This window comes from Heterodontus francisci, unplaced genomic scaffold (assembly GCF_036365525.1).
Source record: "Heterodontus francisci isolate sHetFra1 unplaced genomic scaffold, sHetFra1.hap1 HAP1_SCAFFOLD_53, whole genome shotgun sequence".
Classification (NCBI taxonomy): Eukaryota; Metazoa; Chordata; class Chondrichthyes; order Heterodontiformes; family Heterodontidae; genus Heterodontus; species Heterodontus francisci.
The window spans coordinates 4997170-5011938 of NW_027141851.1; positions in this window are offsets into that span (position 1 = coordinate 4997170).

Sequence of the window (14769 nt, forward strand, 5' to 3'; positions counted from 1 at the left end):
TGAGGCAACCCTCAACAAAGGCAACACCTCAAACGAAGGCAACACCTCAAACGAAGGCAACACCTCAAACTAAGACAACACCTCAAACTAAGGCAACACCTCAAACTGAGGCAACAGTCAAACTAAGGCATCACCTCAAACTAAGGCAACACCTCAAACTGAGGCAACAGTCAAACTAAGGCAACACCTCAAACTGAGGCAACAGTCAAACTAAGGCAACACCTCAAACTGAGGCAACACCTCAAACTGAGGCAACAGTCAAACTAAGGAAACACCTCAAACTGAGGCAACAGTCAAACTAAGGCAACACCTCAAACTAAGGCAACACCTCAAACGAAGGCAACACCTCAAACTAAGGCAACACATCAAACTAAGGGAACACCTCAAACTAAGGCAACGCTCAAACTAAGGCAACCCTCAAACTAAGGCAACCCTCAACAAAGGCAACACCTCAAAAATAGGCAACACCTCAAACTTAGGCAACACCTCAAACTGAGGCAACAGTCAAACTAAGGCAACACCTCAAACTAAGGCAACACCTCAAACTCAGGCAACACCTCAAACTAAGGCAACACCTCAAACTAAGGCAACACATCAAACTAAGGCAACCCACAAACTAACGCAACCCCCAAACTAACGCAACCCTCAAACTAACGCAACCCTCAAACTAAGGCAACCCTCAAACTAAGGCAACGCTCAAACTAAGGCAACGCTGAAACTGAGGCAACCCTCAACAAAGGCAACAGTCAAACGAAGGCAACACCTCAAACGAAGGCAACACCTCAAACTAAGACAACACCTCAAACTAAGGCAACACCTCAAACTGAGGCAACAGTCAAACTAAGGCAACACCTCAAACTAAGGCAACACCTCAAACTGAGGCAACAGTCAAACTAAGGCAACACCTCAAACTGAGGCAACAGTCAAACTAAGGCAACACCTCAAACTAAGGCAACACTTCAAACGAAGGCAACACCTCAAACTGAGGCAACAGTCAAACTAAGGCAACACCTCAAACTGAGGCAACAGTCAACCTAAGGCAACACCTCAAACTGAGGCAACACCTCAAACTGAGGCAACAGTCAAACTAAGGCAACACCTCAAACTGAGGCAACAGTCAAACTAAGGCAACACCTCAAACTAAGGCAACACCTCAAACGAAGGCAACACCTCCAACTAAGGCAACACATCAAACTAAGGGAACACCTCAAACTAAGGCAACGCTCAAACTAAGGCAACCCTCAAACTAAGGCTACCCTCAACAAAGGCAACACCTCAAACTTAGGCAACACTTCAAACTTAGGTAACAACTCAAAATGAGGCAACAGTCAAACTAAGGCAACACCTCAAACTAAGGCAACACCTCAAACGAAGGCAACACCTCAAACTAATGCAACACCTCAAACTCAGGCAACACCTCAAACTAAGGCAACACCTCAAACTAAGGCAACACATCAAACTAAGGCAACACCTCAAACTAAGGCAACCGTCAAACAAATGCAACACCTCAAACGAAGGCAACACCTCAAACGAAGGTAACACCTCAAGCTAAGGCAACAGCTCAAACTAAGGCAACACCTCAAACTAAGGAAACACTTCAAACTTAGGCAACAGTCAAACTAAGGCAACACCTCAATCTCAGGCAACAGTCAAGCTAAGGGAACCGTCAAACTAATGCAACACCTCAAACTAATGCAACACCTCAAACTAAGGCAAAACCTCAAACTAAGGCAAAGCCTCAAACTAAGGCAATACCTCAAACTAAGGCAACCCTCAAACGTATGCAACCCTCAAACTAAGGCAACTCTCAATCAAAGGAAACCCTCAATCAAAGGAAGCCCTCAATCAAAGTCAACCCTCAAACAAAGGCAACACCTCAAACTAAGGCAACACCTCAAACGAAGGCAACACCTCAAACTGAGGCAACACCTCAAACTAAGGCAACACCTCAAACTAAGGCAGCCGTCAAATAAAGGCAACACCTCAAATTAAGGCAACACATCAAACTAAGACAACACATCAAACTAAGGCAACACATCAAACTAAGGCAACACAGCAATCTAAGTCAACCCTCCAACTAATGCCATACCTCAAACTAATGCAGTATCTCAAACTAATGCAACACCTCAAACAAAGGCAACACCTCAAACTAAGGCAACACCTCAAACTAAGGCAACACCTCAAAATAGGCTCCCATCAATCTAAGCAATATCTCAAACTAAGGCAATCCTCAATCTAAGGCAAACATCAGACTGAGGCAGCAGTCAATACAAAACAACTCTCAATTTAAGACAACCCTCAAACGAATGCAACACCTGAAACTAAGGCAACCCATAAACGAAGGCAATTCCTCAAACTAAGGCAATTCCTCAAACTAAGGCAACCCTCAAACTAAGGCATCCCTCAAACTAATGCAACCCTCAAACTAACGCAACCCTCAAACTAAGGCAACCCTCAAACTAAGGCAACGCTCAAACTAAGGCAACACTCAAACTAAGGCAACCCTCAACAAAGGCAACCCCTCAAACAAAGGCAACCCCTCAAACAAAGGCAACCCCTCAAACAAAGGCAACCCTCAAACTAAGGGAACCCTCAAACTAAGGCAACACCTCAGACTAAGGCAACACCTCAAACTAAGGCAGCCCAAAGACTAAGGCAACGCCTCAAACGTAGGCAACGCCTCAAACTGAGGCAACGCCTCAAACTGAGGCAGCGCCTCAATCTAAGGCGACGCCTCAATCTAAGGCAACCCTTAAAATATGGCAATGCTCGAACTAATGCAGACCCTCCAACTAATGCAGCCCCTCAAACTGAGGCAACAGTCAAACTAAGGCAACACCTCAAACTAAGGCAACACCTCAAACGAAGGCAACACCTCAAACTAAGGCAACACATCAAACTAAGGCAACACCTCAAACTAAGGCAACGCTCAAACTAAGGCAACCCTCAAACTAAGGCAACCCTCAACAAAGGCAACACCTCAAACTTAGGCAACACCTCAAACTTAGGCAACACCTCAAACTGAGGCAACAGTCAAACTAAGGCAACACCTCAAACTAAGGCAACACCTCAAACGAAGGCAACACCTCAAACGAAGGCAACACCTCAAGCTAATGCAACACCTCAAACTCAGGCAACACCTCAAACTAAGGCAACACCTCAAACTAAGGCAACACATCAAACTAAGGCAACACCTCAAACTAAGGCAACCGTCAAACAAATGCAACACCTCAAACGAAGGCAACACCTCAAACGAAGGCAACAACTCAAACGAAGGCAACACCTCAAGCTAAGGCAACAGCTCAAACTAAGGCAACACCTCAAACTAAGGAAACACTTCAAACTTACGCAACAGTCAAACTAAGGCAACACCTCAAACTCAGCCAACAGTCAAACTAAGGGAACCGTCAAACTAATGCAACACCTCAAACTAATGCAACACCTCAAACTAAGGCAAAACCTCAAACTAAGGCAAAGCCTCAAACTAAGGCAAAACCTCAAACTAAGGCAACCCTCAAACTTATGCAACCCTCAAACTAAGGCAACTCTCAATCAAAGGAAACCCTCAATCAAAGGAAGCCCTCAATCAAAGGCAACCCTCAAACAAAGGCAACACCTCAAACTAAGGCAACACCTCAAACGAAGGCAACACCTCAAACTGAGGCAACACCTCAAACTAAGGCAACACCTCAAACTAAGGCAGCCGTCAAATAAAGGCAACACCTCAAATTAAGGCAACACATCAAACTAAGGCAACACATCAAACTAAGGCAACACATCAAACGAAGACAACACATCAAACTAAGGCAACACATCAAACTAAGGCAACACAGCAATCTAAGTCAACCCTCCAACTAATGCCATACCTCAAACTAATGCAGTATCTCAAACTAATGCAACACCTCAAACAAAGGCAACACCTCAAACTAAGGCAACACCTCAAACTCAGGCAACACCTCAAACTAAGGCAACACCTCAAAATAGGCTCCCATCAAACTAAGCAATATCTCAAACTAAGGCAATCCTCAATCTAAGGCAAACATCAGACTGAGGCAGCAGTCAATACAAGGCAACTCTCAATTTAAGACAACCCTAAAACGAATGCAACACCTGAAACTAAGGCAACCCATTAACGAAGGCAATTCCTCAAACTAAGGCAATTCCTCAAACGAAGGCAACCCTCAAACTAAGGCAACCCTCAAACTAATGCAACCCTCAAACTAACGCAACCCTCAAACTAAGGCAACCCTCAAACTAAGGCAACGCTCAAACTAAGGCAACGCTCAAACTAAGGCAACCCTCAACAAAGGCAACCCCTCAAACAAAGGCAACCCCTCAAACAAAGGCAACCCCTCAAACAAAGGCAACCCTCAAACTAAGGGAACCCACAAACTAAGGCAACACCTCAGACTAAGGCAACACCTCAAACTAAGGCAGCCCAAAGACTAAGGCAACGCCTCAAACGTAGGCAACGCCTCAAACTGAGGCAACGCCTCAAACTGAGGCAGCGCCTCAATCTAAGGCGACGCCTCTATCTAAGGCAACCCTTAAAATATGGCAATGCTCGAACTAATGCAGACCCTCCAACTAATGCAGCCCCTCAAACTAAGGCAACCATCAAACTTAGGCACCCCTCAAACTAATGCAACACCTCAATCTAAGGCAACCCTTAAAATATGGCAACGCTCAAACTAATGCAGACCCTCAAACTAATGCAGACCCTGAAACTAAGGCAACCCTCAAGCTGAGGCAACCCTTAAGGCTTTTAGTTTTGGTGACTGCAGCTTTGACAGTCGCGAAGGTTCGAGAGCGAGCTTGCAGCTGGGAAGTCAATTTCAGTGGAAGTTTAAAAGTTAATTCTCTTTTGTTTTCGGAGGACCAGGGGACTGCTGGGTAAGTAAAAACTATATATTTGGGTAGTTTAAAATCTCTTTCTTTTAGTTTTGGTGACTGCAGCTTTGACAGTAGCGAAGGTGCAAGAGCGAGCTTACAGCTGGGAAGTCAATTTCAGTGGAAGTTTAAAAGTTAATTCCCTTTTGTTTTCGGAGGACCAGGGGACTGCTGGGTAAGTAAAAACTATATATTTCGGTGGTGGCTGTACCCGAGACAGTACACATGTGGTGTCTCCCACCCTCCCTCCTCCTGTAACCAAAAAAAAGGACTCTTGTTTTGATAAGGTTAGCTTTTTATTTAAGAAGTTCTGTCCGTTGGATTGCTATCTGAACAAGTTTTGACATTTTTTTTTGCTTTTTCAGTAGATTTGTTGGGAATTTAGAATAGAGGGACAGGAAGTTAAGGCAGTTGCATGTTCCTCCTGCAGAATGTGGTAGGTAAGGGTCGCCAAGAGTGTCCCTGCTGACTGCATCTGCAGGAAGTGCACCCAACTCCAGCTCCTCGAGAACCGCGTTTGGGAACTGGAGCTGGAGCTGGATGAACTTCGGATCATTCGGGAGGCGGAGGGGGTTATTGAGAGGAGTTATGGGGAGGGAGTCACACCTCAGGTAAAAGAAGTAGGTAGATGGGTTACCGTTAGGCGAAGGAGTGGGAACCAGCAGGCAGTGCAGGGATCCCCTGTGGCCGTTTCCTTCAACCACAGGTATCCCGTTTTGGATACTGTTGCGGGGGACGACTTACCAGGAGTAAGCAATGGGGTACAGGTCTCTTTCACAGAGTCTGTCCCTGTTGCTCAGAAGGGAAGGGGGAAGAGGAGCAGAGCATTAGTCATTGGGGACTCCATAGTTAGGGGAACAGATAGGAGGTTCTGTGGGAACGAGAGACTCACGGTTGGTATGTTGCATCCCAGGTGTCAGGGTTCGTGATGTTTCGGATCGTGTTTTTGGGATCCTCAGGGGGGAGGGGGAGCAGCCCCAAGACGTGGTCCACATTGGCACCAATGACATAGGTAGGAAGGGAGATGGGGATTTAAGACAGAAATTCTGGGAGCTAGGGTGGAAGCTTAGAGTGAGAACAAACAGAGTTGTTATCTCTGGGTTGTTGCCCGTGCCACGTGATAGCGAAGCAAGGAATAGGGAGAGAGAGGAGTTGAATCCTGCAGGATGGTGCAGGAGGGAGGGTTTTGGTTTCCTGGATAATTGTGGCTCTTTCTGGGGTAGGTGGGACCTCTACAAACAGGATGGTCTTCACCTGAACCAGAGGGGTACCAATATCCTGGGGGGGAGACTTGGTAGTGCTCTTCGGGGGGGTTTAAACTAAATCAGCAGGGGAATGGGAACCGAAAATGTAGTGCCAGTGTACAGGATGTTGAGAGTAGTGAGGTCAGGGATAAGGTTACAAGGACGCAAGAGGGCACTGGCAAGCAAGAACCTGGTTTAAAGTGTGTCTATGTCAATGGCGGGAGCATCTGGAATAAGGTGGGTGAGCTTGCAGTATGGGTTGGTACCTGGGATCTCGATGTGGAGGCCATTTCGGAGACATGGGTCGTGCAGGGGAAGGAATGGATGTTGCAGGTTCCGGGATTTAGATGTTTCAGTAAGAACAGAGAAGATGGTAAAAGAGGGGTGGGGGGTGGGGTGGCATTGTTAATCAAGGAGAGTAGCACAGCGACAGAAAGGACGTTTGAGGACGCGTCTACTGAGGTAGTATGGGCCGAGGTTAGAAACAGGAGAGGTGAGGTCACCCTGTTGGGAGTCTTTTATAGACCTCCAAATAGTTCCAGAGATGTAGAGGAAAGGATAACGAAGATGATTCTCGACAGGGGCGAGAGTAACAGGGTAGTTGTTATGGGGAACTTTAACTTTCCAAATATTGACTGGAAATACTATAGTTCGAGTACTTTCGATGGGTCTGTTTTTGTCCAGTTTGTGCAGGAGGGTTTTCTGACACAGTATGCAGACAGGCCAACCAGGGGCGATGCCACATTGGATTTGGTACTGGGTAATGAACCCGGCCAGGTGTTAGATTTACATGTTGGTGAGCACTTTGGTGATCGTGATTACAATTCGGTTAGGTTTACCTTAGCGATGGGCAGCGACAGGTATATACCGCAGGGCAAGAATTATAACTGGGGGAAAGGAAATTATGATGCGATCAGGCAAGATTTAGGATGCGTAGGATGGGGAAGGAAACTGCAGGGGATGGGAACAATCGAAATGTGGAGCTTATTCAAGGAGCAGCGACTGCGTGTCCTTGATAAGTATGTAAATGTGAGGCAGGGAGGAAGTTGTCGAGCGAGGGAGCCATGGTTTACTAAAGAAGTTGAAGCGCTTGTCAAGAAGAAGAAGTCTTATGTTCGGATGAGACGTGAAGGCTCAGTTAGGGCGCTTGAGAGTTACAAGCCAGCCAGGAAGGATCTAAAGGGAGAGCTAAGAAGAGCAAGGAGAGGACACGAAAAGTCATTGGCGGATAGGATCAGGGAAAACCCTAAGGCTTTCTATAGGTACATCAGGAATAAAAGAATGACTGGAGTTAGATTAGGGCCAATCAAGGATAGTAGTGGGAAGTTGTGTGTGAAATCAGAGGAGGTCGGGGAAGCGTTAAATGAATATTTTGCGTCAGTATTTACAGTAGAGAAAGGAAATGTTGTCGAGGAGAATACTGAGATTCAGGCTACCAGGTTAGATGGGATTGAAGTTCACAAGGAGGAGGTGTTATCCATTTTGGAAAGTGTGAAAATAGATAAGTCCCCTGGGCCAGATCGGACTTATCCTCGGATTCTCTGGGAAGCCAGGGAGGAGATTGCAGAGCCTTTGTCCTCTATCTTTATGTCGTCATTGTCGACAGGTATCGTGCCGGAAGACTGGAGGATAGCAAATGTTGTCCCCTTGTTCAAGAAGGGGAGCAGAGACAGCCCTGGTAATTATAGACCTGTGAGCCTTACTTCGGTTCTGGGTAAATTGTTGGAAAAGGTTATAAGAGACAGGATTTATACTCATCTTGAAAAGAATAAGTTCATTAGCGATAGTCAGCACGGTTTTGTGACGGGTAGGTCGTGCCTCACAAACCTTATTGAGTTTTTCGAGAAGGTGACCAAACAGGTGGATGAGGGTAAAGCAGTGGATGTGGTGTATATGGATTTCAGTAAGGCATTTGATAAGGTTCCCCACGGTAGGCTATTGCAGAAAATACGGAAGTATGGGGTTGAAGGTGATTTAGAGCTTTGGATCAGAAATTGGCTAGCTGAAAGAAGACAGAGGGTGGTGGTTGATGGCAAATGTTCATCCTGGAGTTCAGTTACTAGTGGTGTCCCACAAGGATCTGTTTTGGGGCCACTGCTGTTTGTCATTTTTAGAAATGACCTGGAAGAGGGTGTGGAAGGGTGGGTTAGTAAATTTGCGGATGACACTAAAGTCGGTGGACTTGTGGATAGTGCCGAAGGGTGTTGTAGGGTGCAGAGAGGCATAGATAGGCTGCAGAGCTGGGCTGAGAGATGGCAAATGGAGCTAAATGCGGAAAAGTGCGAGGTGATTCACTTTGGAAGGAGTAACAGGAATGCAGAGTACTGGGCTAATGGGAAGATTCTTGGTAGTGTAGATGAAGAGAGAGATCTTGGTGTCCAGGTGCTTAAATCCCTGAAGGTTGCTGCCCAGGTTAATAGGGCTGTAAAGAAGGCATACGGTGTGTTAGATTTTATTGGTTTGGGGATCGAGTTTCGGAGCCACGAGGTCATGCTGCAGCTGTCCAAAACTCTGGTGAGACCGCACCTGGAGTATTGCGTGCAGTTCTGGTCACCGCATTATAGGAAGGATGTGGAAGCTTTGGAAAGTGTGCAGAGGAGATTTACTAGGATGTTTCCTGGTATGGACGGAGGGTCTAACGAGGAAAGGCTGAGGGACATGAGGTTGTTTTCGTTAGAGAGAAGGAGGAGAGACAGAGAGAGAGAGACAGAGAGAGAGAGAGAAACCTCTTTGCACTGTTTGTGAACTCCCCTGTTCGATTCTTTTTATGTGCAAAGTAGCAGATCTCCCATTTGTCACAGTTTTCTCCATTCACTTCATCTACAAATATCTCATCGCAATTTTATGCTTCAATCTAATGGCTCTGTACTAAAGAGTGCGCAGGAACACAGGGACCTGGAGGTACATGTGCATCGATTATTGAAGGAGGCAGGACATATTGAGAGAGTGGTTAGTATAACAGTTGGGATTGGGATCTTGGGTTTCATAATTAGAGGCATTGAGTGCAAAAGCAGGGAAATTATGCTGAACCTTTATACAACTCTGGTTAGGCCCTAACTGGAGGATTATGTCCAGTTCTGGTCACCACACATTCGGAAGGAGGTGAGGGTCCTTGAGAGGGTGCAGAGGAGATTTACTAGAATGGTTCCAGTGATGAGGGATTTTAGTTACAAGGTCAGGTTGCCAAAGGCAACACTCCAAACCCAAAGGCAACACTCCAAACCCAAAGGCAACACTCCAGAGCTAAAGGCAACACTCCAAACCCAAAGGCAACACTCCAAACCCAAATGCAACACTCCAAACCCAAAGGCAACACTCCAAACCCAAATGCAACACTCCAGAGCCAAAGGCAACACTCCAAACCCAAAGGCAACACTCCAAACCCAAATGCAACACTCCAAACCCAAAGGCAACACTCCAGAGCTAAAGGCAACACTCCAAACCCAAAGGCAACACTCCAAACCCAAAGGCAACACTCCAGAGCCAAAGGCAACACTCCAAACACAAAGGCAACACTACACAACCAAAGACAACACTCCAAACCCAAAGGCAACACTCCAAACCCAAAGGCAACACTCCAAACCAAAGGCAACCCTCCATACACTATGAAACCCGCATACACACCTGGCAGGATCCTGATACACAGTGAAACCCCCCTCACACCTGGCAGGATCCTGATACACTGTGAAACCCCCATACACAACTGGCAGGATCCTGATACAAAGTGAAACCCGCCTCACACCTGGCAGGATCCTGATACACTGTGAAACCCCCATACACACCTGGCAGGATCCTGATACACAGTGAAACCCCCCTCACACCTGGCAGGATCCTGATACACAGTGAAACCCCCCTCACATCTGGCAGGATCCTGATACACAGTGAAACCCCCCTCATACCTGGCAGGATCCTGATACAAAGTGAAACCCCCCTCAAACCTGGCAGGATCCTGATCCACTGTGAACACCCCATACACACCTGGCAGGAACCTGATACACTGTGAAACCCCCATATACACCTGGCAGTATCCTGATCCACTGTGAACACCCCATACACACCTGGCAGGATCCTGATACACTGTGAAAACCCACTCACACCTGGCAGGATCCTGATACGCTGTGAAACACCCATACACACCTGGCAGGACCCTGATCAACTGTGAAAACCCAATTCACACCTGGCAGGATCCTGATACACTGAGAAACCCCCATACACACCTGGCAGAATCCTGATACACTGTGAAAACCCAATTCACACCTGGCAGGATCCTGATACACTGTGAAACCCCCATCCACACCTGGCAGGATCCTGATACACTGTGAAACCCCACTCACACCTGGCAGGATTCTGATACACTGTGAAACGCCCACACACACCTGGCAGGATCCTGAGACACTGTGAAACCCCACTCACACCTGGCAGGATTCCGATACACTGTGAAACCCCCATACACACCTGGCAGGATTCTGATTCACTGTGAAACGCCCATACACACCTGGCAGGATCCTGATTCACTGTGAAACCCCACTCACACCTGGAAGGATTCTGATACACTGTGAAATCCCAGACACACCTGGCAGGATCCTGATACACTGTGAAACCCCCTACACACCCGGCAGGATCCTGATACACTGTGAAAACCCATACAGAACTGGCAGGAACCTGATCCACTGAGAAAACGCAGGACACACCTGGCAGGATCCTGATACACTGTGAAAACCCCATACACACCTGGCAGGATCCTGATAAACTGTGAAAACCCCAAACATCCCTGGCAGGATCCTGATTCACTGCGAAACCCCACTCATACCTGGCAGCATCCTGATACACTGTGAAACCCCAATACACTCCTGGCAGGATTCTGATACACTGTGAAACACCAGACACATCTGGCAGGATCCTGATGCACTGTGAAATCCCCATACACACCTGGCAGGATCCTGATAAACTGTGAAACCCCAATACACACCTGGCAGGATCCTGATAAACTGTGAAAACCCCAGGCACTCCTGGCAGGATCCTGATATAGTGTGAAAACCCCATACACACCTGGCAGGATCCTGATACTCTGTGAAACCCCCTGACACACCTGGCAGGATCCTGATATATTGTGAAAACACCGTACATACCTGGCAGGATCCTGACTCCGTGAAACCCCGTACACGTCTGGCAGGATCCTGATATATTGTGAAAACCCCGTACACACCTGGCAGGATCCTGATCGTCTGTGAAACCCCATACACATCTGGCAGTATCCTGATATATTGTGAAAACCCCATACACACCTGGCAGGATCCTGATCCTCTGTGAAGCCCCGTACACATCTGGCACGATCCTGATATATTGTGAAAACCCCGCACGCACCTGGCAGGATCCTGATCCTCTGTGAAACCCCACACACATCTGGCAGGATCCGGATCCACTTTGAAAACCCCATACACTCCTGGCAGGATCCTTATACTCTGTGAAACCCCCTGACACACCTGGCAGGATCCTGATATATTGTGAAAACCCCGTACATACCTGGCCGGATCGTGATCCTCTGTGAAACCCCGTGCACATCTGGCAGGATACTGATACTCTGTGAAACCCCCTGACACACCTGGCAGGATCCTGATATATTGTGAAAACCCCGTACACACCTGGCCGGATCGTGATCCTCTGTGAAACCCCGTACACACCTGGCAGGATACTGATCCACTGTGAAAACCCCATACACACCTGGCAGGATCCTGATGAACTGTGAAACACCCATAAACACCTGGCAGGATCCTGATAAACTGTGAAACCCCCATACACACCTGGCAGGTTCCTGATGCACAGTGAAACCCCATTCACATCAGGCAGTATCATGATACACTGTGAAAACCACATACACATCTGGCAGGATCCTGATCCACTGTGAAACCACATTCACATCTGGCAGCATCCTGATACACTGTGAAACCCCATTCACACCTGGCAGGAATCCTGATACACAGTGGAACGCCATTCACATCTGGCAGGATGCTGATGCACTGTGAAACCCCATACACGGCTGGCAGGATCCTGATACACTGCGAAAACCCCCATCCACTCCTGGCAGGATCCCGCTACACTGTGAAAGCCCATACACACCTGGCAGGATCCTGATACACTGTGAAAACCCCATTCACATCCGGCAGGATACTGATACACAGTGAAACCCCATACACACCTGGCAGGATTCTGATCCTCTGTGAAACCCCCATAAACACCTGGAAGGATCCTAAAACTTTGTGATACACCAGACAGATCTGGCAGGATCCTGATGCACTGTGAAAACCCCTTACACACCTGGTAGATCCTGATACACTGTGAAAACCCCATACACACCTGGCAGGATTCTGATCCACTGTGAAACTCGATACACACCTGGCAGATCCTGATACAATGTGAAAACCCCATACACACCTGGCAGGATCCTGATACACTGTGAAATCCCAATACACACCTTGCAGGATCCTGATAAATTGTGAAAACCCCATACACATCTGGCAGGATCCTGATCCACAGTGAAAACCCCATAGACACCTGGCAGGATCCTGATAAACTGTGAAACCCCCATGCACACCTGGCAGAATCCTGATAAACTGTGAAACCCCCATGCACAGCTGGCAGGAGCCTGATAAACTGTGAAACCCCCAAACACACCTGGCAGGATCCTGATAAATAGTGAAACCCCATTACACACCTGGAAGAATCCTGATAAAATGTGAAAACCCCATGCACACCTGGCAGGATCCTGATGTAGTGTGAAAACCCTGTACACACCTGGCAGGATCCTGATACTCTGTGAAATCCCGTGCACATCTGGCAGGATCTTGATATATTGTGAAAACCCCGTACACACCTGGCAGGATCCTGATCCTCTGTGAAACCCCGGACACACCTGGCAGGATCCTGATACACTGTGAAACCCCCAGACACACCTGGCAGTATCCTGATAAACTGTGAAACCCACAGACACACCTGGCATGAGACTAATACACTGTGACAGCCCCGTACACACCTGGCAGGTTCATGATGCACAGTGAAACCCCATTCACATCTGGCAGTATCATGATACATTGTGAAAACCCCAAACACAACTGGCAGGATCCTGATACACAGTGAAACCCCATTCACATCTGGCAGGATCCTGACACACTGTGAAACCCCATACACACCTGGCAGGAGCCTAATACACTGTGAAAACCCCGTACACACCTGGCAGGTTCCTGATGCACAGTGAAACCCCAATCACATCTGGCAGTATCATGATGCACTGTGAAAAACCCATACACAACTGGCAGGATCTTGATCCACTGTGAAACCCCATTCACATCTGGAAGGATCCTGATACACTGTGAAACCCCTTTCACACCTGGCAGGATCCTGATACACAGTTAAAACCCATTGACACCTGGCAGGATTCCTGATACACAGTGAAACCCCATTTACATCTGGCAGGATCCTGATACACTGTGAAACCCCATACACACCTGGCAGGATCCTGATCCACTGTGAAAACCCCATACACACCTGGCAGGATCCTGATCCAATGTGAAGCCCCATTCACACCTGGCAGGATCCTGATACACAGTGAAAACCCCAAACACACCTGAAAGGACCCGGAACCACTGTGAAACACCCATACACACCTGGCAGGGTCCTGATACACTGTGAAACCCACATACACACCTGGCAGGATCCTGATAAACGGTGAAACCCCCATACACACCTGGCAGGATCCTGACACACTGTGAAAATCCCATTCACACCTGGCAGGATCCTGATACACTGTGAAAATCCCAGTCACCCCTGGCAGGATTCTGATTCACTGGAAACCCCAAACACACTTGGCTGGATCCTGATACACTGTGAAACCCCATACACACCTGGCAGGAACCTGATGCACTGTGAAAACCCCAAACACACCTGGCAGGACCCAGATACACTGTGAAACACCATACACACCTGGCAGGATCCTGATCCACTGTGAAAACCCCAAACACACGTGGCAGGATTCTGATACACTGTGAAACCCCATGTACACCTGGCAGGATCCTGATACACTGTGAAATCCCCATTCACATCCGGCAGGATCCTGATACACTGTGTAACCCCATAAACACCTGGCAGGATCCTGATCCACTGTGAAACCCCCATACACACCTGGCAGGATCCTGATGCACTGTGAAACCCCATACACACCTGGCAGGATCCTGATGCACTGTGAAAACCCTTACACACCTGGCAGCTTCCTGATACACTGTGAAAACCCCATACACACCTGGAAGGATACTGATGCACTGTGAAACCCCATACACACCTGGCAGGATCCCGATCCACTGTGAAACCCCCATACACACCTGGCAGGATCCTGATACACAGTGAAAACCGCATACACACCTGGCAGGATCCTGATACACTGTGAAACCCCATACACACCTGGCAGGATTCTGATCCACTGTGAAAACCCCATACACACATGGAAGGATCCTGATCCACTGTGAAATCCCCATACACACCTGGCAGGATCCTGATAAACTGTGAAACCCCATACACACCTGGCAGGATGCTGATAAATTGTGAAAACCCCATACACATCTGGCAGGATCCTGATCCACAGTGA